General features: G+C 39.4%; 1 protein-coding gene across 2 annotated transcripts in view; it reads left to right on the top strand.

Moving 5' to 3' along the window:
• Positions 1-5894, top strand: part of ajap1 (adherens junctions associated protein 1) — a 104598-nt gene extending 98704 nt beyond the window's left edge. For both annotated transcript variants that reach the window (XM_079679528.1, XM_079679527.1), the window contains exon 6: positions 943-5894. The gene's annotated coding sequence lies outside the window, so the exon portion shown is untranslated. The remainder of the gene's footprint in view (positions 1-942) is intronic.
• Positions 5895-22203: the final 16309 nt, after the last annotated feature.

Here is a 22203-nt window from a genome sequence, read left to right as displayed (position 1 = left end):
TGAAATTCAAAGCGTTGAAAGTTAAACACATGCTCCGGCCCCACAGTGTTTGTGGGAGCCCGGGGGGAGGTGTAACGTCTGCTATTGACCCAGATAAAAGGAATAGATTGCCTGCAGGTAGCGTAGTGAGAGGACAGCGCCTCGCCATTGTCTGGACACACATTAGTCTCATTCTGTTCTGCTCTACACAGCATGTGCCTTATGCTGCATGCTTACAATATCTGTTACTATTACACAGCAGACCTAATGTATTTCCTAGGCTAAAGTGTAGGTTTTTGTATAGTTTTTGAAAAAATTTTTTTTAACTGATTCAGGAAATGGATACCAACTATCCTAAGCATGTTGGGTGTAACACAAAACAGAATTATTAGTTTTTCTGTACTTCAATTTTGGGGTCATGTGTTGTACAGTATGTTCGTGCTGTACGGTCAGCTAACCAATGAGAACGACTGGATTCTGGTTTCAGACAGAAGGTGAAAAGAGGTTCTTCATGAGAAAAAGAGAGCTTTTTTTAACATTAAATCATGTAAACATGTCACAGTAGAGGCACAAATTACAAATATGAACCTGGAAATGAGCATAACCTAAAGACATTTAAACACTCTTAATGTCGATAAAAAAACAACAACAAATAATAATGTTAATAGCTGAAATGTAAAGAGCCTGACTTCAACCGGGCTTTATACAGTGCACGTAAAACAGACCTAGTAAATGCACATATAAAGGAACATTCAAGGACTTCGACTATACAATATGCTTTAATTCGTAATTGTCTATATGAATTATATTGCCATATACAGTATACAGCAATTAACACTTAATTAACACACAACACACACACAATTAGGAAGTACGCCTGTTGTTAAAGTCCTATCTGTGTTACAATGTTTTTATTTTGTGCCGGGCTTAAATTAAGAATAATTGTGGTTTTGTTCTCCACAGGATCCAGTTGGAAACACACAAAACAGCTTCTTTTGTAAAATAGTGCGATCACTCTTTGGACACTGGTGAAGATATTTATTTTTCTAGAGATGACAAGCAGAGCAGCAACAACGCTGCCACTCAATATTTCCAGGAACGTACAGTCATTTAGATATAGATTATATATAGGTATATTTACAGGATGTGTGGGACTTTTGGACGTCACAGATGTCTCAAGGAAAACATTTGACATTTGAAAAAAAACCCAAGGAGCTTCTGTGGGTGGAAGGTGAACTGTAATTCTGAACAATGTGCCAATAATGCCACTATGTGCCACAACCTGGATAGAAGGAAGTTTCAACAACTGATGGACTAAACAAAGAGCGCTATATTAACCCTGTATCGACTCCAACTACTTTTTTTTGTGTTTTAAAGAAATGTGAAAGATTAAAAAATGCTACAAATGTATTTGAATATGTTTTGAAATAGTTTTAAGATATGTGTTGAAAAAGAGTCTAAAAAGATATTTATATGAGGCACTATTCTATTAGTTTGGGAAGAGAGGGGGGGAAAAAAGAAACGGTATATGCTTTAGCGAACAGTTGATTTTAAAACATGGTTTATATAGGTCCCATTTTAAAAACAGAATAGTTATGTCTATTTTTTTACACAGTAGATTCAAACGGTGAAGGTCCCTAGCACCTGGGATTCAGCGCTGTTAATTAAATACCCGAATAGAGATTAGAAGAAAGAAAAAGCATATGAATACACCTCATGCAATCCAACCCAACACCCGCTCCAATCGCTTATTATGTAAGATTTGTACCTGATTTGGCTTAATGGAAAAACAGACAAAAGGGTTCTGTAGTAAAGGAACAAATCCAATAGCAGCAAATTCACGAATAGCTAGAGTAAGTACAGCCACAACAGACTGCATAGAGCTGGGCAGGACATTCATACTGCCTCAGGTCTGTCTAGCTCTCTTGCACACTTTATGTTGGTCTCAGTTTCAGCAGCTGTTCGGATACATTCTAATGAACCATTATGATTTAAAAGGGTGGAAGAGATTCAATTCAAGCCTGTAAATTCATGTGATAATTTGCATTAAAGGGACAGAGATTGAAAAATGTATCTTTCCACAGAGACTAAATGATTATTCCCACGCAACCACCAAGGTTAACTTTTGATACATTATTTTATGAAGCCTAAAAAAGTCTGTATTAAAGTCAGAAAGTCAAGATGAACATGAACCAATTTGTAGTTGATGGAACATCCAGTTTTCAAATGAGAGTGTCGATCAGGATCAAATGATCTACGACGTCGATTTTAAACCCTAGCAAGGGAAGAATTCCCTCGCCCAAATGTGAGGTAGGGGCCAGTTACCTTTCTCCAATCAGCACTTGAGGACAATATTTCTAGCAAATCAGAATTTGCTATTACAGCCAAGAAGTTGTGGGTTGTGCACACAAATAAATGTAGGCTGTAGGAAGCAGAGCGCAAACACAATACGAATAAGTAGTACATGTTGTCCTCTCAATCTCAAAACACTCTGTCACTGTATTACTGAAGTAAGGGGATTATGACAAGCCAATCAGCTGCCGCCAAATTGCTTTAAACTATCTCCTATGTCAAGGTTAGGGGAACCCTTGGTCAGGAAAGACAGTAAATCGCTCCTGAGAGCTTTCCACCCCCAATAATTGTATTATCAACCTCCAGCTCTGACAGAACGATTACCTTTGTGCTCCAAAAGCTCTTGAGGAAACCACCTTTGAATCTACCTTTCATTGTGCTGTGGGTTTGTACAAAGCACAAATACAATTCAGAAATTGTAAACGTTTCTTGGCTGCAGACAGCAATATGTACTGATTAAAGCGGTGGGTTTTATTTCCGCGACGACAGCGGATCTCCCGTAATTCGCTTCGGTTGTTTCAAGGCTCACCTCCTTAAAGAATTCAAGGTTGTCCCGGAAGGATCAGTATCTGTAAATGTGAGCCATTCAGGATGTGCCAACACGGCCTGGGATAAACACTGTGGTGCAAAACTCACGATTTTTGCCCATTCACAACATGATAACCACTCTCATGAATGACCCATACCAAGTCAGCCTCACATGTGTGTGTGTCAGGCTGCAGCGTTGCTTCTTTGACATAACATATATTTTTTTGAATGAAGAGTGCTATCTTACTAGTCAGAGGGTTACGAAAACTTATTGTATATTATACACGTGTAAATGTATTTTCTATATATTTGCTTCTATTTGTGTACAGGTGTGTTCTATTTTTCAGGACCTCTCCCATTTCTGGGAAGGTTTTCAGCTAGGTCGGGGATAGTGTCTTTGTTTACATGTGTAACTACAGTATTTCTTTTAAAAACACAAAACTAACATTGTGCCAAGCTTCCTACCTGCACTTTCAAGCAGTACTTGTATTATATCTTTAGCTAACCAGTATAATACTTCAGTAGACGCTGCAATAGTTCAGAGGCTGGGCAGTGATTTCCAGGAGGAATGTCTGAAAGTACTGAAGGATTCGAAGAGGTGTGATCATATCTTGGGTTCTGCTGCATTCATGGTTGGCTGGGAAACCAATGACTTTCTGTTCTTATCATTTCTACATGGATTCTAATATGAAGTGTTTCATCACATAAATAAAAAAAACAAAACAGTGTTAATCCAACAGTAGCTGCCAAGAAACCGACTAAACTTGATGTTACGTTCATTTGTCATATTTTATATTTGTATATACATATTGCTACAACTGCCCCATTAAATGTAGGATTTGCCACATACTTGTGACTGCAAAAACTATATAGCATTTTTGAGTTCATGAAATCATCAGGGAAAGATGTTTAAAGAAAGAATTGTGGGGAAAAATTTGACCTTGTTAAAAATGCATACATGAGTTTCGCACAATTTTCGTATTCATATTTCAACATTATAAAGTATAGGCCTAATTTGGGTTTATTTCGACTTGGGTCTTACTGTCAGCCTTGACATACACTGGCCTTGTCAGTCAACCCTCTGGTGCCAATGGAAACATGTATTTGATAGACTGCAATGTTAGCATCAATTAGCTAAAAACACTGTGTGCTCAAAGATCTGCTAGTATAGCTGTCCATTCTCAGGAATAGTAGCCAAAGAAACACCAGTCCAACAGTTATGGTGACTAGGAACACGTCATCTTTGCTAAAATGAAGTCCAAAGGGATAAAGATGCGTTAAACTGTATGCGTATCAAGTCGAGCTGAGACTGGCGCCAGGACACAAAACTGCAGTCAAACGAATGGTCACTTTCAGCCAATTTCAAAAGAACCCTATTTGTTTTACCTGACTTTGGAGCAGATATTAAAATGTTTACAGTCTGGTGTAAAACATGGTTTTGGTCTCTATAGCAAACTTCCCTACTCATGACAACATCAATTTACCCACTGTAATGGTGACCCGAAAGGAAGTAAGAGAACAAGACCCAAGTTTTTATAGACAAATTATGCTTTAAGCTTACAAAATGAAGATTGCGATCTCTTTCATCAAAAATTGTACTTGTGGTTACCAAGTTTGTGTCAATGTGACATTGAAAATGGTCGAAATTGTATACCAAGTCGATGATGATTGTGTGAGACTGCTCTCTCATTCTTACCACTTACTAAATCTGATTCAACTGAGAACATTTTGACATTCATTCCTGTGTGTCATACTGTGTGGTAAAACATTAGCAGGTTTTACTTCAGTAAGCCTTGAAAAGCATGTTTGCATTGGTAGCAACACTCATGAAAACCACAGGGAGCTGCCGGCTAAAACCAATTGACTTTGCATTTCTGAAGGACTTCTGGACAAGGAAAGATAGAACTTGAAGCTATGAAACACATTTTAAAACAGGCTATTGGTAGACATAGGCATACATCCCCCTTCCTGCTTTTTACCTCTGTCTGAAATCAAACTGATACGTAAGGAAATGCCTTACTGCTTTCTTGCCTTTTCAGTTTATCTTCAACGATAGCCGATGATAGCGATTTATTATAGCTAAGAGGGAGGAAAATGATTCCACTTGGCTGGTCAGATTTGATTCAGGAAACAGAGCAGTGCAGGCAAAAGACAGGGGGAAGGGTGCTTGTAAAAAAAAAAAGAGTCTTAAACAGACAACAAACACTAGACATGCCTTTTTCACAACGAATGAATATTTTTCAACTCCCGTTTCTTCCCCTTCAGCAGCCCGTGAAACCTATGCTCCCATCAGCACAAACAAGCTATCAATCAGCCAGGGTTTTCCTGTCAAGATGAAGGATGTGCCGTGCACTCATTTGCAAGGACTGTGATTCCTGTTTGCATGTCAGAGATACAGAGAGGAACCTATTGACATATGGTTCTGAATTAGATATCGGCTGAACATCTCCAAGGCCGAGGTTTTGTTTATTTTCCATATCATTGGAAGCGTTCGCAAAAGGAGAGTAATCAATGTATGGATTACTCAGTTTGCCCTGGGGTGTCTCATTATGGTGCACACATGTCCGCATTAATGTTACATGTTGGTGAATTTAATTTCAAACAGAAGTCGATAGGTTGCTCAAACAGCAGGGAGAAAGATAAATACATGTTCTGACAACAAAAAAAGGAAAAAGTGTATCTTTACGGTCCTAGAAGCGTATACAACTAAATCCACTCCGCTTCTCCTTATTGTTCCAGAAAAATCACATACTCTGCGCTTACTGTAAAGCGGAGGGCTCGGACTCTCCTTTGGGCCATGTTGTTACTTTTTTATTCAAAAAAGCTAAGGCGCTGTCAGTGCGTATCAATCAATGAAAAAATTCTCACTTTGGTTGCAACATCTCAATTTTCCCATAATCCCCCTGTTCAATGGAGTCTAGCTGTGTGACCCAAATCTGACATATTGACACAATGTCTTCAGAACAGAGAGTTAGCCTGGAATGAGTGACACGGCAAGGAAATATTGATGCATTGCTCCATGAGAGTTGATCAAATACATTTGGACATTGCTGTCCAAAAAAAAAAACACTAAATTTTCAGGGCTGAGGAAGTTGTACAAGTTTTTTGTTTCCTTTTTTAGGGAATGGGGGAGGTCTTTTGACATTTGGGCACACAAGTGGTCTGTTCATCGAAGCCGACTTACAATCACAATCCATCCCCACCATGAAGAAGCTGACTCGAGTTGTGTTGTCGCCATAAAAATGAAGAGTTTGTACTTTGTGACTCTTACATTTTTTATATTTGTGTTTAATATATCAATGAGTACCTCTGTTAACTTTTGTATAAGACCTATAGTATATACAAACACACATGCACACACAACACACCTCCACAAAAGGGACTCCAGTCTGTCTCTGTGACGGCTAAATGTTGTGTACATTTTATTTCGTGTCCTATGAACCACATCTCTTCCTTTTGTAGTTATTGGTAAACGTTTCGATTTCCAGGTGACTTTGATTTGGTTACTCTTGTACTACTAAGCTCTGTATTTGCAAGCACTGTAAATGCGATTCTCATTGGATTCGTCCTCTGTACATTTAGTACTCTGATGTTGCTATTAATAAAATGTAAAAAAACACAGGCTTGTGCTATAAGGAGTTTCTTTGTGTGACTCAGAACGGGGAGGGTAAGACAGCGATCACGGCAAACAACACAAAATAAAAATATATGAATATGAATACAAGCTGGGTTCTGTATGCGTTTGTTAACCTGTTAAGCCCCACGTGTCAAGAACTTGGATTCTCAAAGGTAAGGACTCAAATGCACGATCCGGGAGCCAGAGGTAAAGTATAATTAATATACTTTATTTTTTCCACAAAATATATACAAAAGAAAAACACTCTTACGAGGGGACAAAAACGGTCCAAAAAGGCACAACAAAAAATCGCTCACAACGGGAGGAACTAAACTTTCAACAAGTTTCAGAAGCATAAAGTAGGCTTGTATCAAGGAGCAATCAATGACGAGCAGAGTACTGGTATGAGGACAAGACAAGACAAGACGAACTGAAAAAGGGGAGCTGGGGAATATAAACAAAAGGTAACTGAGCACAGGTGGAAACAATCAGGGGCGGGGCTGGTGCTGATGAGAGCGGGAGGGTAGGGAATCAAGGAACCTGGAATGAAGCATAACCGATGAGTGTCAAAATAAAACAGGAAATGGAAGACAATACGAAAAGTAACCAAACAAAAACATGAAATATGACTAAACTCAACACTTTTGACGGGACACAACAATACGGACCCGCGGGAGGGGGCAAATACATATATATGCTTTATTTAACCAGGTATAAGACTCATTGAGATTAACATCTCTTTACCAGGAGTGAACTGGCCAAGAAGGGCAGCATGAACGAAGTTACAACAGATAAAACACAGACAAGACAGGCAGACAAATACAGCTGTAAAAAACAAATAAAATGGCACATTAGCCAGTCAATATGCGAAATAAAATAAACTATTAAAAATCATTAAAACTGGCAACATTTAAAACAATTTTTGGATATACGAGCACTCTACATCTACCAATGTTGTCAGGTTCTCTGTCCTTTAAGATGGACTTGAATTCCCCCATAGTGATTACATCTGAGAGTTTCAGCTCCTTCTGTACATTGTTCCAAGCTGTGGGGGCAGCATATTTAAAAGCTGTTTTGCCCAGTTTTGTTCTCACTGTTGGAACCAGAATCTGAATAAAATCTTGGGAGCAGAGGCCATATAGACTTTCTCTATGACACATACAGTATATGTGCAAATGTAGGAGGGAACCAACCCAAGCAGAGATTTATAAATAAAACACAACCAATGGGAAAGTCTGCGAGCAGACAAAGATGGCCAATTAGCAGCAGCATATAAAGTGCAATGGTTTACTCGATATCCACATCCAGTAATAAATCGTAAGGCACAATGGTACACAGTATCCAAGCTCTTTAGGCACTGGTCAGAGGCATTCATGTAAAGCAGATCACCATAATCCATTACAGGTAAAAACGTTGCAGATATCAAATGTTTCCTTGTCTGAAAGGAGAAACATGATTTGTTTCTGTAAAAGAAACCTAATTTTATTTTTAGCTTTGAAACAACATTTTCCGTGTGTAACTTGAAAGACAAGTTATTTTCAATAAGAAATCCCAGATATTTGTAAGTAGTGACCCTCTCAATGTCAGTCCCTTGAGCAGTACAAATCTTGCATAGAATAAATGGTAACTTTTTGCCATTCGAAAAAAATGCAACATCTGCAAGAAACAGCGTCTGAGGGCTTCTTAACATATAACAAACTATGAATGTGTCATACCCACCTAACGGGAAGAAACTCAGCTAACTGACGATACGAACCATTTTTACCGAAAGAAAACACAAGTCTCACAAGAAGCGTCTAAATGAGCCCTGAGCGAAAAACTGCACTAAAACGCACTTAGCACAGAACTCACGGTATAAATACTTTATTACTTATCGGATCTGAACTTCCCCTCGATTCTATTGGCTCTAACGGTTCAAATGTGGTGTCAATCATCAAAATCAACCGAGGGGGGCCAGAGATATGGAAAATGCAACCAAATGACCCCAGAAGGTTTTTTTTTGTGCTAAATCTCTCTAAAAAGGTCAAATGTCACTTATTTTGCATCAATCTTGATACAGGGTACTTATTATATGTTATAGTTTGGATTCCTAAAGCTTTTAGTCTACCATCCCATCATTCAAGGGTGGTTTTCACTATAAGTAATGTTTTTTTTTGGACGGACACTATAATTTACATTTCTTTACTATGTTCAATCTGAATTTACTTTAAAATAAAAAAAAATCTATATTGATTATGACTTTTCTACATCCAACTCACAGGTTTATCATTGCTTTGAGAAAAAAGATTATTAATTTAACCCTTTTAGAAGGGAAGATATAGTCATTTGTTCTGGGCATGTCATTTTTGAGCCTGAGACCTGGAAAACAGGCTTGGGGCTTAACAGGTTGAATCAAATGACATGCTAATTTTAGGGTTGCTATACTCAGTAAGCAATTTAAACAATAATGAATTATGTTAAAGTTGGTAGACAAATCTTATCACTTAGTCATTTAAACTTAGAATGAGAACCAGAAACACTTTATTTGTCCCACAGCGAGGAATTTTCATTAACAGCAAAAAATAAATATATATAAAAGTGGGTGAAAAATGTAAAATAGGAAATGCAAAAAATAAGTAATCAAAAGAAAAAGGACATCACCATAGTTAAAAAAGCCGCAGTATAATAAAAGTAACTCAACAAGCAATCAGTCGTAACAAAAGTAAATAATAACGACTATATTGCAAGATACCATGGACAAAATAGATCAATGTACCTTCATCTAATTATTAACAATTTAACTATGATGGAATCTTGAGATATCAAACAATTTATTTTAATGTCTTTGATGCAATCTCGTTATTAGCACGGAGAAAAAGAGGAGAGAATAAGCACATATGCCAGATGAATAATGAAAATTAAACTCTTATCTCAGTCTACTGCCTAAAATATAAACATCCGACTCTCACAATCGTATCATTATCTAAACAAAACCCTGCTGGTAGAGAGTAAGTCATGTAGACCAAAAAAACACCATCTTGAGATAAAGCTATGCTCTTCAGATAAATAAAAACAAGAAAAAGGACTTCCATAAAGGATAAAGGGCCACCTATACACCAAGGGCGATAACTATAAGTATATTTAGAAAGAAAAAAACCTTTTACTGAAGTGGAAGGCGGTTAGATGGAAGATAGAAACACTAACAGCCAATCAAAATCCACCGGCACAGCAGTGGCAGCTTTTCTTGTTTTCCCCTTTCTTACTAATCCTATACTCAATAATATTTTTCATTTCATTTCAAATCTTTATTTAACCAGATTGGTCCCTTGAGATCATAGATCTATTTTTCAAGGGAGACCTGCTGAATAATAAGATTGTCGGAGCCAAAAGCTAAATTAAGTGCCTTATACTAATAGAAATATGTATCTGCTACAAAATGCTTGAATACCATAATATGCAAATTGCCCGTAAATACAAGTTTTACGTTAGAAACAATGATGCCACACTGACTTACGGTTGATCTCGTATATATATCGTATTTGGCCGAATGTACAGAACATCATCTTTCATCAGTGTGAATGCTCACATCGTTATATTTATTGTTGTAGGTGTTTCTCTTGGTGTGGACAGCCTTAACTTCATTTCATTACAACCATGCTCTTATTTTAATAGTTTTGGCCATCATTCCTATTATAGATAGCATAACAATTACAGTAAACTGTTGGGATCATGGAACAAGGCGTCATCACTACCATCAAGACAATCTGAGAGGTAGTACACAAGCCAGAAACCACTTTATGTGGCTCTTTAACCTAAAAATACATCATAATGCTTTTCATCATAAAATGTATAATTGAATGATATTATATTACAATATATTGCCCCTTTAGTTTGAATCCTCACAGTTTGATTTGGATTATCTCTTCATGGGTCTAATTGTGATAAACTGGTAGTCCATCTGGGATTATTGACATTGAAACATTGTTTAAAAATAAATTGTTGCAAAAATCTCGAAATATGATACCATGCTATGTTACTGTCAATATTAGGATGGTCATTAGGATTCAGTTTAGGCTTTAATGCACAATGTATTTCTTAAATGACAAAACTAACTTGCTCTGTTTGGATAAAATGCTCCTAAATGAGCAGTGACAGTTTGTAGGGAGGACCATAAGTGCTGCAAATGGTATTTTTCTACCTGATTAAAGTGTGAAATGTCTTCTCAGCTGGCTTTTCTACCTATCGGGAGCAGTCAGCCATTAATAATAGCATTGATTAAAGCTATGTGTGCACTGCCCCTGTCTGTTTAGTATTCGCTTCACAATGGATTTGAAGGCTGGGTGGCCTGTTTAGCATTCGCTCAAAATTACGACGTGAACCCACCGGCTCGCATTGAAAAGCCACTAGAATCTTAAGCACCAAGTTATACTTTCGTTATGCGTTTGCTTAATTCGTTTTTTTCTTATTTAAGAAACATTTCAAGCTGTTGTCTTTAGGTATGTCTGTTGGTTAATCCTTTTGATGCAGACTGAAATCTCTCAAAAACTACTAGATGGATTGCAAATCAGTTTGTTACAAATATTCATGCTTCCCTGAGAATGAGCCCTCTAACTTCGATGATCCTTTTCCCAAGGATCTACCACAACTTTGAAAGGTCTTGAACAGGTTGCATTAAGTGCCATTCAATCTGGTAAATAATTTATTTATCCCCACAGGATGGCCTGTAATGGAGATTCCCTGAGTTTTTAATCCTACACCATAATCTGGTTAAATGTTTAAAGTGTTAAATACTTGCAAGTAGGACTTTAATACCTACAAAACGATTGACCTCTCATCAACTCCAGCTAAACTATGTTAAGTGGTGATTAGAAAATGATGGCAATTAATACGACAAACTAAGACGGCAAAAGTGGCTAACTTTACCAAACATCAGGACTCAAAAGACTCAAAATCTAAGGTCTGGATGGATTGCCATTAGTTTTCATTTATGTTTCCAAGAGGATGAATTCTACTGACTTTGGTGAGGAACTACTCGTCAAAACGTATTATAATTGCTTACAGTAAATCATGCACGATCAGCTATCATTTCATGTGAAAGCATCATGTATAAGAGTTGGAGTTGTTTCACTTAAGACACCCTCAATGCTTTGAAGAATACATCATTAATTTCGTTATTCATGTTCTGCATTAACAACAACAATTTCAATTGGATGTTGAAATTAAACAATAAACCTTTTGTAACGCTTATTACTAATTCCTCTAATTTGAAATACCTGAACATAGTCATTTGATGTACTGCTTCCTCAGGTTTCACCAAAATGCCACTGCAACACACAAATTAACGGAGACATTTGAATAACTTCTTACACAAATGCCAACCCTAACGCAGCCACTCAGATGTTTCCATCGATAAGAACATACAGTACATGTCCATTTCCCTCAGCAGCAGGTTAATGTTTTTCAATTTAACAACCTATCTTTTTCATCTCATTTCCTCTCTGTCTCTGGGTTGTCATATTCTGTTCTGCCTGCTCTCTTTCAGTCTGTCTGGCTGTTTTTTGGGATCACCTGGAGATATAGTTCTCCCCTCCTGTTTGACGAATCGGCATGGGCAGAATGAGGTCTCTTCCGTGCTCCCTAAACCCAGACTCTCTCCTCGGGGAAACCTGGCAGGCCGCATTAGCAATGGGCCAGTTGGATCGGCCCACACTGACTGTGACAGGCTGAGATCCTCCCTCCCTCCTCATACATTAAATAGAATTATGCAGCTCTGCCTGCACAGACGGGCCCGATCAATGGGGTGGACGACACATGCCAACAGCTGCCAGGGAGATACTTTAGTGCGGTGAGATTAATCACTGCTGCGAACCTGCACCCATCACAGACTCTGCCACCACCAAGTTCAGACAGCACCGTCAAAGTTGATTAGCTCCATGGTTGTCTGTTGCGGAGTGGAGGGGCCATTTATGACTGGCAGCTGAAAACAGGTGAGGGCAGGTCTAGGAGAAAACGATTGTACTACCCTAAGTTCTGTTTCTCTCATGAAGTTGTAAAGCCATTGTGGACATGATTTGTAGTCTATCATGTCAAGACATTGTGCTACCTTGCTTCCCCAAATTGGGATAATTTCTTCCACAAGTTAGGGTTAGGTAATGCGGCTTCCATCTTTGTGGCAAGTTTTTTATTTTAGTTTTGGGTTGCGGTAGAAACAGTCTGGACAAACACCTATCCTGACCGGGTTCACTGTGTGCTGAAATGCAGTTCGTTGAAAAAAAATGATATGCCACAGGCAGCTTAATACATTTTAGCTTGGTCATGCCATTACTTCAAGTAATAGCTGAAGAGCCTTAGGATGGAATTGGCCATATCCTGATGTGATTGTCCTTTTCTAACAAAGGGTAATTCAGGGTTTCAAAGTGTGTTTACCTGGTAAGTTTGCAGAATGTTGTTATCCCAGTCCAATAATTAGGTTAGCTGCATGTAAAGAGGGTAGGGTGCACTTTCCAGTAACAAGTTAAAAGACTAACTGATGTGACTCTGGTTGCAGGCCACATCCCAGCAAAGAACAAGCAAGGTTTAGATGTTACACAAACCTCAAATGGTAAATCCATTGAATCAAGTTATTGGGAACAACTCCTCTTCCTTCTTTTTGCAAGGCCCCTTTCCAAAAAAGTGAATCAAAGAGTCAAGTACCACCTTATCAACCATAAGCTCTAGCTTTGAACTGGGGAAAGAAGATGTTCAAGCTGGTCAGTTCCTCCATCATGCCCTCAAAACTTTGTCGAGAGAAAATCGTCAGCCTTTTTTACCCCATAACCTTATTTCTCTGACATTGTTGGCCTGGCTTCCAGTTCAACACAGTTTCACTCCCTGAATGTCCAGGAGCGACGCTTGGTCAGGGTCCTTTGGCGTGCAGTTGTGACGCGCCGAGTCTCCTTCAACTTCATAAACGGACGCAAAGAGCTTTCAACTGATTGCAATGTATTCCCATCGGCGGCGGTATTTGGCGCTCAGGGAAGCACCGCAGTCACAATCAATCACAGAGCTTGAGGACTAATCACGGGGTTTGTGAAGCAAAGCACATGGTGTAGTCCCAAACGATAGCTGAGGATTCTGGGTAGTGTAGTGTCTTCGGCCATCCTAAACTCCGAAAAAATATTTGTTTCTCCGAATCGAAGGGGAAAAATACAAAAGCATTGTACACAATTTAAACCAATCAATGTTGTGTAATCAATCGACAGTAAGGAGAATACTTACTTCCGGATGTGACATCCTCCGTTATCCAATGGGAATGGAAGCTCACATTGCCTTTAAATGCCGCCGACATGGACCAAAGCGGTGCTTTCCTGAGCGTCAAATACCGCCGCCGATGGGAATACATTGCAATCAGTTGAAATCTCTTTGCGTCCGTTTATGAAGCTGAAGGAGACTCGGCGTGTCACAACTGCACGCCATAGGACCCTGACCAAGCGTCACTCCTGGACGTTTAGGGAGTGAGACTGTATTGTCCAGTTCCATGACAGCAGCGTCCCGAGTCTAAACAGAGTGCACCTTTCCAGGTAAGGATATGCCCTTTTATTGGACCAATCTTTGAGGACTATTCCCTGTATTTACATAAGAATTTGGGACCCAAAGCTAGCCTCCTAAGTATGAATGGTTGTCTCTCTACATGCCAGGTTATGGTGACCTGTGCAGCTTGTACCCTCATCCTGTTCAGTGTTAGCTGGGACAGTCTTGGATACAGGCCCAGTGCTGTTATCTGTTGTGTTTATGTGTGTGTGTGTGTGTGTGTGTGTGTGTGTGTGTGTGTGTGTGTGTGTGTGTGTGTGTGTGTGTGTGTGTGAGAGTGTGAGTGAGTGAGTGTGTGTGTGTGTGTGTGTGTGTAAGCTGAAATAATATTTCCCACTTTACTACCATTAATGCTAATAAAAAAAACACTTAAGAATCAATAACCAGTTGCTAAGGTTCACCAGAACTGTACAGTAACACATCAGAATCAAGACTGCACATCTGCCCATCCTCTAGGGCTGCCCACGACTTAAACAATTTCTAGTCGGCCAATAGTCGTCAATGAAGGCGATTAGTCGACTAATCGTCGCACGTTGTTGATACATTATGATTATAAATATATATTTTTTGTTATTCTTTTTTTTTCTTTGAGAAAGTAACACACGTTGTCAGGTAATTAAGCTCCGTGTTTTGTTATGAAGCTAGCATTCAGGAAGCTGCGCTTTGATGGTGTGTGCAGGAGGAGACTTTTTGCCGTTGTAGTTTGCATGTCCTTCACTCGCTCAGAAAGATCCACACTGTCACAATCTTATGAAGGACCCAAATGCAGCACTCGAGAAACCACGGAGTATTGGTAATGTGCTTTATTGGTAATAATACCAGAGCAAAGGGATACCGGATGATGTACAGGCAAACGAACCGGAGGACAGCAGGCAGAAGGTGAGTCAGGGCCGGGCAGAGGGTCAGGGAGCAGGCGAGGCGGTCAGCGTAGGTACAGGCAGGGTCAGGGAGCAGGCGAGGCGGTCAGCGTAGGTACAGGCAGGGTCAGACAGCAGGCAAGGCAGGATAGTCCAAGGACAGGCAGGATCAGGGAACAGGCAGAGCGGGCAGGTCGGGGACAGGCAGGGTCGGAACCGGGTAGGCAATCTGAGGAAAAATGCGTGAAAGACTAGCATGAAGGCAAAGTACGATCTGGAAACGGGCGTGTGTCTGGTGAGGGTTTAAATACTGTCAGTAAAGCTAATGGGTGCAGAAGAGAAAGAGAGTGAGCAAAAATGTGGGTGTGGTTAACAGGTGAGACAGGTGAATGGAAAAATCTGGTGAAAGATGGAGCAGACTGTGACACACACTTTGGATTTTCTGCCCGACCAAATTAACTTAATGATCAGGCTCCGGTCTGAATGAAGTCTGAGAGTTTCCGGCTGATGCGTCATAGCACATGCAGCGCACGGAAGGAGCTTCTTTTTTATTTTTAACTAATCGACTAATGAAAGATTGCTCGATTAAGATTTTATTAGTCGACTAGTGATTATTCGACTATTAGGGGGCAGCCCTACCGTCCTCCTTCACAGATTTCACACCACAACAGATGCAGCAATGGGGCTGAAGGTCATTGGGTATGGTGCGCAGCGTTACTTATACACCTCAAATGAAGAACTGCCATTATAAGTCTTATAATCAAATACATAAAAGACAAATATATTGGGATTAAAACGGTATGTCGCAAACAATTGCTCACCCTTGTGGTATGTTTTGCCAGTTTATTTTATGTATATACATAGGTTTCATGCTTTGACAGCAGAATAAGGACGTGGGGGGAATCCATACGTATAAGCCATACAAGTGTAAAATGACAAAAACACTCCATACTCTAAACCAGCAGTGCGAGCGGCAACATGGATCGACAGAACACTTCTTCTTCTTTCTGGCAGAAAACGTCACTTGCACACTTTTGGCTGTCTGTGGAGACCGAGTTCTTATGTTCTCTGAGGGGAGGCTCACCTTCCCACACTTTGAAAACTCCTGCTCTAAACCATAGGTTCTTGAGCACAGAATAATCAACCCTGTTTAAAGTTAGATACCTTTATACTCCACTAATTTGTGATGCAAAATTAACTTTGGAGAAAACATTAATTGCTGCCAGTATTTTATTCACTGGCACCAGTATTTCCAAAATAGAAAAAAGAGGTAAGAAATCGAATATGCAAAATAGAGACTGTCTGTCTGAGGAATAAGAGAGTGAGATTAGTTGTTTCAGAAAATGCCCCAGAGTTACATTTGTTATACCTCAAGTAACAAAGCCCTCTATCTTCCGTGGTAATTATGTCTCAGAAAGCCAGTGTCCGCAGAGGATAGATGGATGAGACAAGCAAACGTCGGACCAGTTTTCATTTCCTGTTTTATTACTGATGTCAAAAGTTGTCTAATTTCAACCATGACCCAGACAACCTTACATCACCAAGTGTTTATTATTGTATCAATGAAAACAAAAGTCCCCTACCCTTAACAATGTCCTTTTTTTAACCTGAACAAGGATTTTTCTCTATAGCACAAAGCGTAATGTTATTGTACCCACCTAACTGAACCATAGCCAAAGGTCAATATTATTTTATAGTTGAATTTTGGGGGCTTTATCTTTGAAGTACTAGATTTCTCGAATTTCAATTAAAGAAGTGTGACAATCTCTAAATAAGAAAATAAGGCATAGACTGAGGGCAGCTTGAATGAATGGGCTTCCTCATTGACATGTCTCCGTACATATTTATTTGTCATATAATAAGGCGATGCTTTTTACATACTGATCCCATAAATAACTTATATAGTTGATATACTGATATGCTGCATTTATGGCTGCATAGTAATACTATGATTGATATTTCAGAGCCAGCTGAGTGTCATGCAGGCGCCTCAGTTTTTGTTTTTCTCTCTTCATTAAATGCAGAGATTGTGGTCATTTCTAAACCCTACTTCAAAATGTTCCTTGAAAGACTGAGAGATGGCTTTAAATACACTCCTTCCCTCTTTTTATAAAATATGTGATTACAACTTAATCCTCCAACTGAGACCGAAAATATATTTTATTGCCCTGACGACAAGCAAAAAAAGGACAACGAGTATTGAGGATATTACACAGCGCTTATGGTCAAAGGCCAAATTCAAACAAAAATACTCATCCTTAGCGCCTCCAGTAATGCATTGTTGGTCTGCAAATGGGAAAACCTTTTCGGGTGACAGACTAGCTTAATATGTCACTTGGAGGAGCAGTGAGATGCCAAAGGTTGTGAGAGAGAGAGAGAGAGAGCCTTACACAGATTTGGCATTAAGGACTTTTAGTATTCCCTCAAAAGTTGAAAACAGAGGCAGCACAAGGAAAGCATAACCAATTAAAATGTTTTTCCTCTTGCAACTAGAAGATATTCTCCAAAACAGGTTAAAAACCAGAGCCTGGAGGTGCTCGAGGTGATTTGTGGTGATGTCATCCAGCTAAAATAGCTCCTCATTAGCACCTCTGAAGCAGGTCGTATGATTAATCGTCAGCAAAGATTTACAATCCAATTAGAGAGTGTCTGCGTGTGGAACAAATGACTCACCTTTGAGGGAAACGCATCAATGAAAGACCCAAATGGGATTTTTTGGGGCAATTTTTGGACCTGGGGCTGATTGATGCTGAAGTGAATGGGCGATGTCTCCGGGATGATATTTGTCAGATTAATACGCTATCCCTCACCATGCTGGGCGGTTTGTCATCTAAACAGGGCAAGTCTGTGGATTCACAATTTATTCCTGACATCAAACACGTTGTTGTAGTGATTTTGCATTACATTCTGCCAGAGACCAGCAACAAAAGAAAATGAGTCTCAGCTGCAGCACGTTTTTGGGCGTACGTGCACACCATGTGCCTGCAAAAGCATTGCGGAATGACTAATTTAAAAGCTTGCATTTCCAAGCTCTCCTGCCTTGCCTGAAGTTGTAATCCCCACATTTGCATGGCCAACCATAGATCAGCCTCCACACATGCACACTGGATATTGACTCGAGGAATATAAATGCTTGTTTTGACTGCACGTTGAAAAATACTTATTAAACATGCATGAGCTCGCTCTTTCTCTTCTTTCGGCCCCTTTAAATTACCTGTGTATAATACAGTAAGGCACTTTATTCCCAATGGAAGAGAAACAACTTCAGATTTTGTTTCATCCTCGTTTGGGCTAGACTACCCTGTGTTCCAAAGAGTGATTCAATTCCTGGCAAATTGGCTTCACCAAGAGCTTCTTTGCTGACTTTAAGGAGAGAGCTCACAGATGCGGAACGGATGCAATAACCGCCAACTCGCTGGTTGATAGAATAGCTTTATCACACACTACTTGCACTGTTCAGCTGCACTATTCTATCTTGCTGGTATGTTCACACAAATAGAAATGTAGAAACACACAAAAGCACAAAATTAGAGATGGTGAAATACGCAAAAAATGAAAATACTGTTCGTTTTGCAGTACAATACATTGACTTCCATTTAATGAAGCAGGACTAAAGTTGTGTGTGGCTGGTAATAGCAGCCGACACTGAACACATCTGAGCAGCTGCCCTTTCCTCCTGTTTGGCAGAGCTCCGTATCTGAAGGTGCCTCGGAGTTTGGCGCAGAATGTTTCTGACACTTGGCACGAGGCACTTGTCAATTAAGTGGATGTATGGATCAATACATATTTGATTTCTTTTTTTTCTTTTTTTATGAAATGGAACATACAGTATAGTCAAACCAAATATGAGCCATTTCAACCTGAATGACTGCACCATACATATATTAGACAGACTGGAACCAAACAGGACTCATCCTCATCTGCTAACATAAAATAAATGGCTCAGAAGTTGAATAATAGAGACATACCTGCTTAGGGATATAAAAAGCTAGTGTAAAAAAGGTTTGATGATGTTTTGTTTGTTTCGTTGGTTGTTTTTTGATTGGTTGGCTGGTTGGCTGGTTGGTTGGCTGGTTGGCTGGTTGGTCGATTGGTATGTTGATTGTTTGTTAAGTTTGGTTGGCTGTTTAGTTGGTTCGTTGGTCGGGCAGTTGGATGGTGGGTTATGATTAGCAAGACAGTCTGGAGAGATAATGGACAAATATATAGATATGTAGTTTGTATTATGTTGTATGCCTTGTCCTGTAATGGCATCAAACACACTTTTTTCTTTTTAATAGTTGACAGAGCAAATCTTCTAACGTTATTACTGAGCTACTTCCAGCCATATCAGGATGTGTGATTATGTCGCTAATGCTCTAGATCTCGACTTTACTCTGATGTTCTACTTAAAAGTTCACTAAACAGAAAATTGACTAAAGCACTGTTGTGTCTCGGCATATTTGTTAATATTATTTCTCTGTTTAGTTTATATTGTCAAGTCCGCGTCTGCTAACCCTTTTTGTTGTCTGCCATTTCCTGTTTTACTTTGTCATTTCCTTTTTCTTTTCAGGTAGTTCGACTCCTACCTTGTCACTATGGTCACTGACCTGATTAACTGCTCCGCCCTTATTGTTTGCACCTGTAGAGCCCCTTGTTTGTGTATATATTCTGTCTGTTCCCTGTGCTCAGTGCCAGATCGTTTTTGAACCTTGTGAATGTATTGCCTTGCTTATCACCGCAAGTAAAAACCTTTTTTTTAAATCATCTTTTGTCTGGAGTCGTGCATTTGGGTCTTATCATTTTTTGTGTGCTCCAGTCGTAACAAGCACCTGTGTACTACTCTTAAAATTAGTTTTTAAGATGTTGACCCTGCTCTTAATATTAAGAGTGTATCAGTGGACTTGTTCTGATTGAGCACAAACAATCATGAAAAGTACTGGCTGTGAGTTCACATGATTAAACCTGTCTTGATGTCCAAAAGTAGGAATGGACGTTGTGACAGAATAATCCAGTTTTGGATTTGGAAAGCTGACAGTTTTTGACTGCAGCTGCCAATAGTAAATATGCTTTTAAATGTTAACACAAAAAAGAAAAACCTCTCTTCAATATACCCGTTCTTTCCACATCATATCATAAAAAAGGGCTCAATCTTTATTTCCTGTTCTGTAGGAGAGCTGCAGCTTGACTCAAAATTGCTCTGACTATTTCATCACATCCCGCTGAGCCTGTTGTCCCACCTCAGTCAGCTTTAGTCACCTCCATGATGAGTCACCAAGGTACCAAAAGAGCAGGGGCAAGGGAAAAGGTGGATATTATCAGGGTGCACATGGCAAGATTTCTACATTTGATCTCACTTCAATGCCACAGGGCAAAAAAAAAGGGCTCTTGACGTTCCCATGTGCAAAGGAAACATATTATTACACAAAAGCCTTCAGATTTGATGATTGACAAAAATCTATATGAAATCCCAGCTAGTGAACACTACAAGTTGTGAAATACAATAAATAACAAGGACGCATAAGATGGAACCTGTGAGCTTTATATTTCAATGTACCTATCTGTGTACCTGGAGTTTGCACAACAAATGTCACATTGGAAATTATGCAGTTATTGCTTTGCTGACATTGAAGAGGCCTCCTGCTCATTGAGAGCACTAAATATTCACATACATTTTTTATTTTGGAAACCATTTGTGGCCGTCAACCTATTTGCGTCCTTAGCCACAGTTAGTGGAGGCTATCTAAGACTACCAACTTCCATTTTCCATTCCATGTGAACCGGTAACAATGTGCACAAATGATTACGCCATTAGTGAAAATGCTGCTTTAAGGTTTTATATTAGTCAAGACTCCAATCATTTCTCCCAAGCAAAAGCACCTGAGGCTTTTTGCAGCATTCTTAAAAAAAAATTAAGAATTGAAAATGATGCTAGTTAAGTAACATTGAGGACATCATTGAAAGAACACTTTTAAATGGCAATACAGGATGGGGAAAAACAGTGGCACTTCCCATTTCACAAGATATCTGGTGATGACACAACTGTTGTAACAGCACACAGAGCATCAGGTTGGAGGTTTATGAATGCATACAGGACAGTACGGTTATTTATCAATTCTACCTGTTCACACATAACAGGTTCTTAGCCAGTAGGAGCTCATGGGAACACTGGGAAGTCACCTCTTCAGGGTATTGATTTTTCTCCCTGTGAATGTTAAATGTTTATTGAAAGAGTTCAGCAGCAGCAGGAGAGGCGGGGTGCCTGAAGGCGATATCCTCTTCTCTTGCCGAGTACCCTCCCCCACCAGCACATATCTTCATTTTCTCCCTTTGAGCGAATACAGATTGACTTCAGGACAGACTAGATCCACCTATTCCCATCTATCTCGGCTCGATTTTACTCAACGCCCTCATGTCCCTCTCCTTTCGCCCACACAGAACTTTGATTACCTTTTCTCAGACCAGTGGCTCCGAATAGGCAGACCTGCAGGTCAGGAGTCCAACTAACAACACAGGGAAGGGGAAGAAAAGGGCCGACTGAAAGAGATCCTGCTAGATTGACAGTATTCAACTTGTTTTCTTTCACCTGATGGAACATGATTTATTTCTCTTTGGCTGAGTTCTCTTTCAATCCCCTCAGGCTGGAGGGGATCAAAGAGGCAGAAGTGACAGCAGGAGCCAAACTCAGTTTTGGATTTAAAAGATTTTATACAGCACCTACTTTATACAAGTTTCTTTTTTCATTTCTCTTTCGTCACTTAAGCAGACAGGTTAGGGCAGCAGAAGCCATCTATATATATTTATTTGTTTTCTTTGGACAAATAAACCTTAAAGAAGGAATCACGGCAGAGGAAGAAATATATACAGTATATCCAACCTTTTAAATGCACTGAGAACTTTTAATGTGCTCCCAAAGGGATCTACTTTAAAAATAAACAACCCTAACCTTGATCTAACAAAATCTACAAGTCATTTATTTAACATTTCATTTATAGGAGTTCATAGGTGACCCCAGTTTAAACTTTAGGGGGTAAACGAGATCAAAGCGGCTTCTCAAATTAATATTTTAAAGCGAGCGGTGAAGAGAAACTGCTCTTTTCTATGAGCTGAAAGCTTTCTTGTCGGTTTTGTTCATCCTAACATTTGCTTCTGAACCTGGGGGATGATATAATTATGCAAACTGAACTTACACACTTTGATGCAACACATCCTTAACATTGCAAGGCTATGGAAGGCATTAAGTGGAGTGAAGAGGATTAATGTAAAGATGCTAAGAGTCTTCGAGATGGAATAAAAAAAAAATCTCAAACTAAAGAAGTTTCTATGATCACTTCTTATAAAGCT

Source organism: Notothenia rossii (assembly GCF_949606895.1).
Source record: "Notothenia rossii genome assembly, chromosome: 4".
NCBI classification, from domain to species: Eukaryota; Metazoa; Chordata; class Actinopteri; order Perciformes; family Nototheniidae; genus Notothenia; species Notothenia rossii.
The sequence above is the reverse complement of the archived record's forward strand: the minus strand, read 5'-3'. Positions and strand labels throughout refer to the sequence as shown.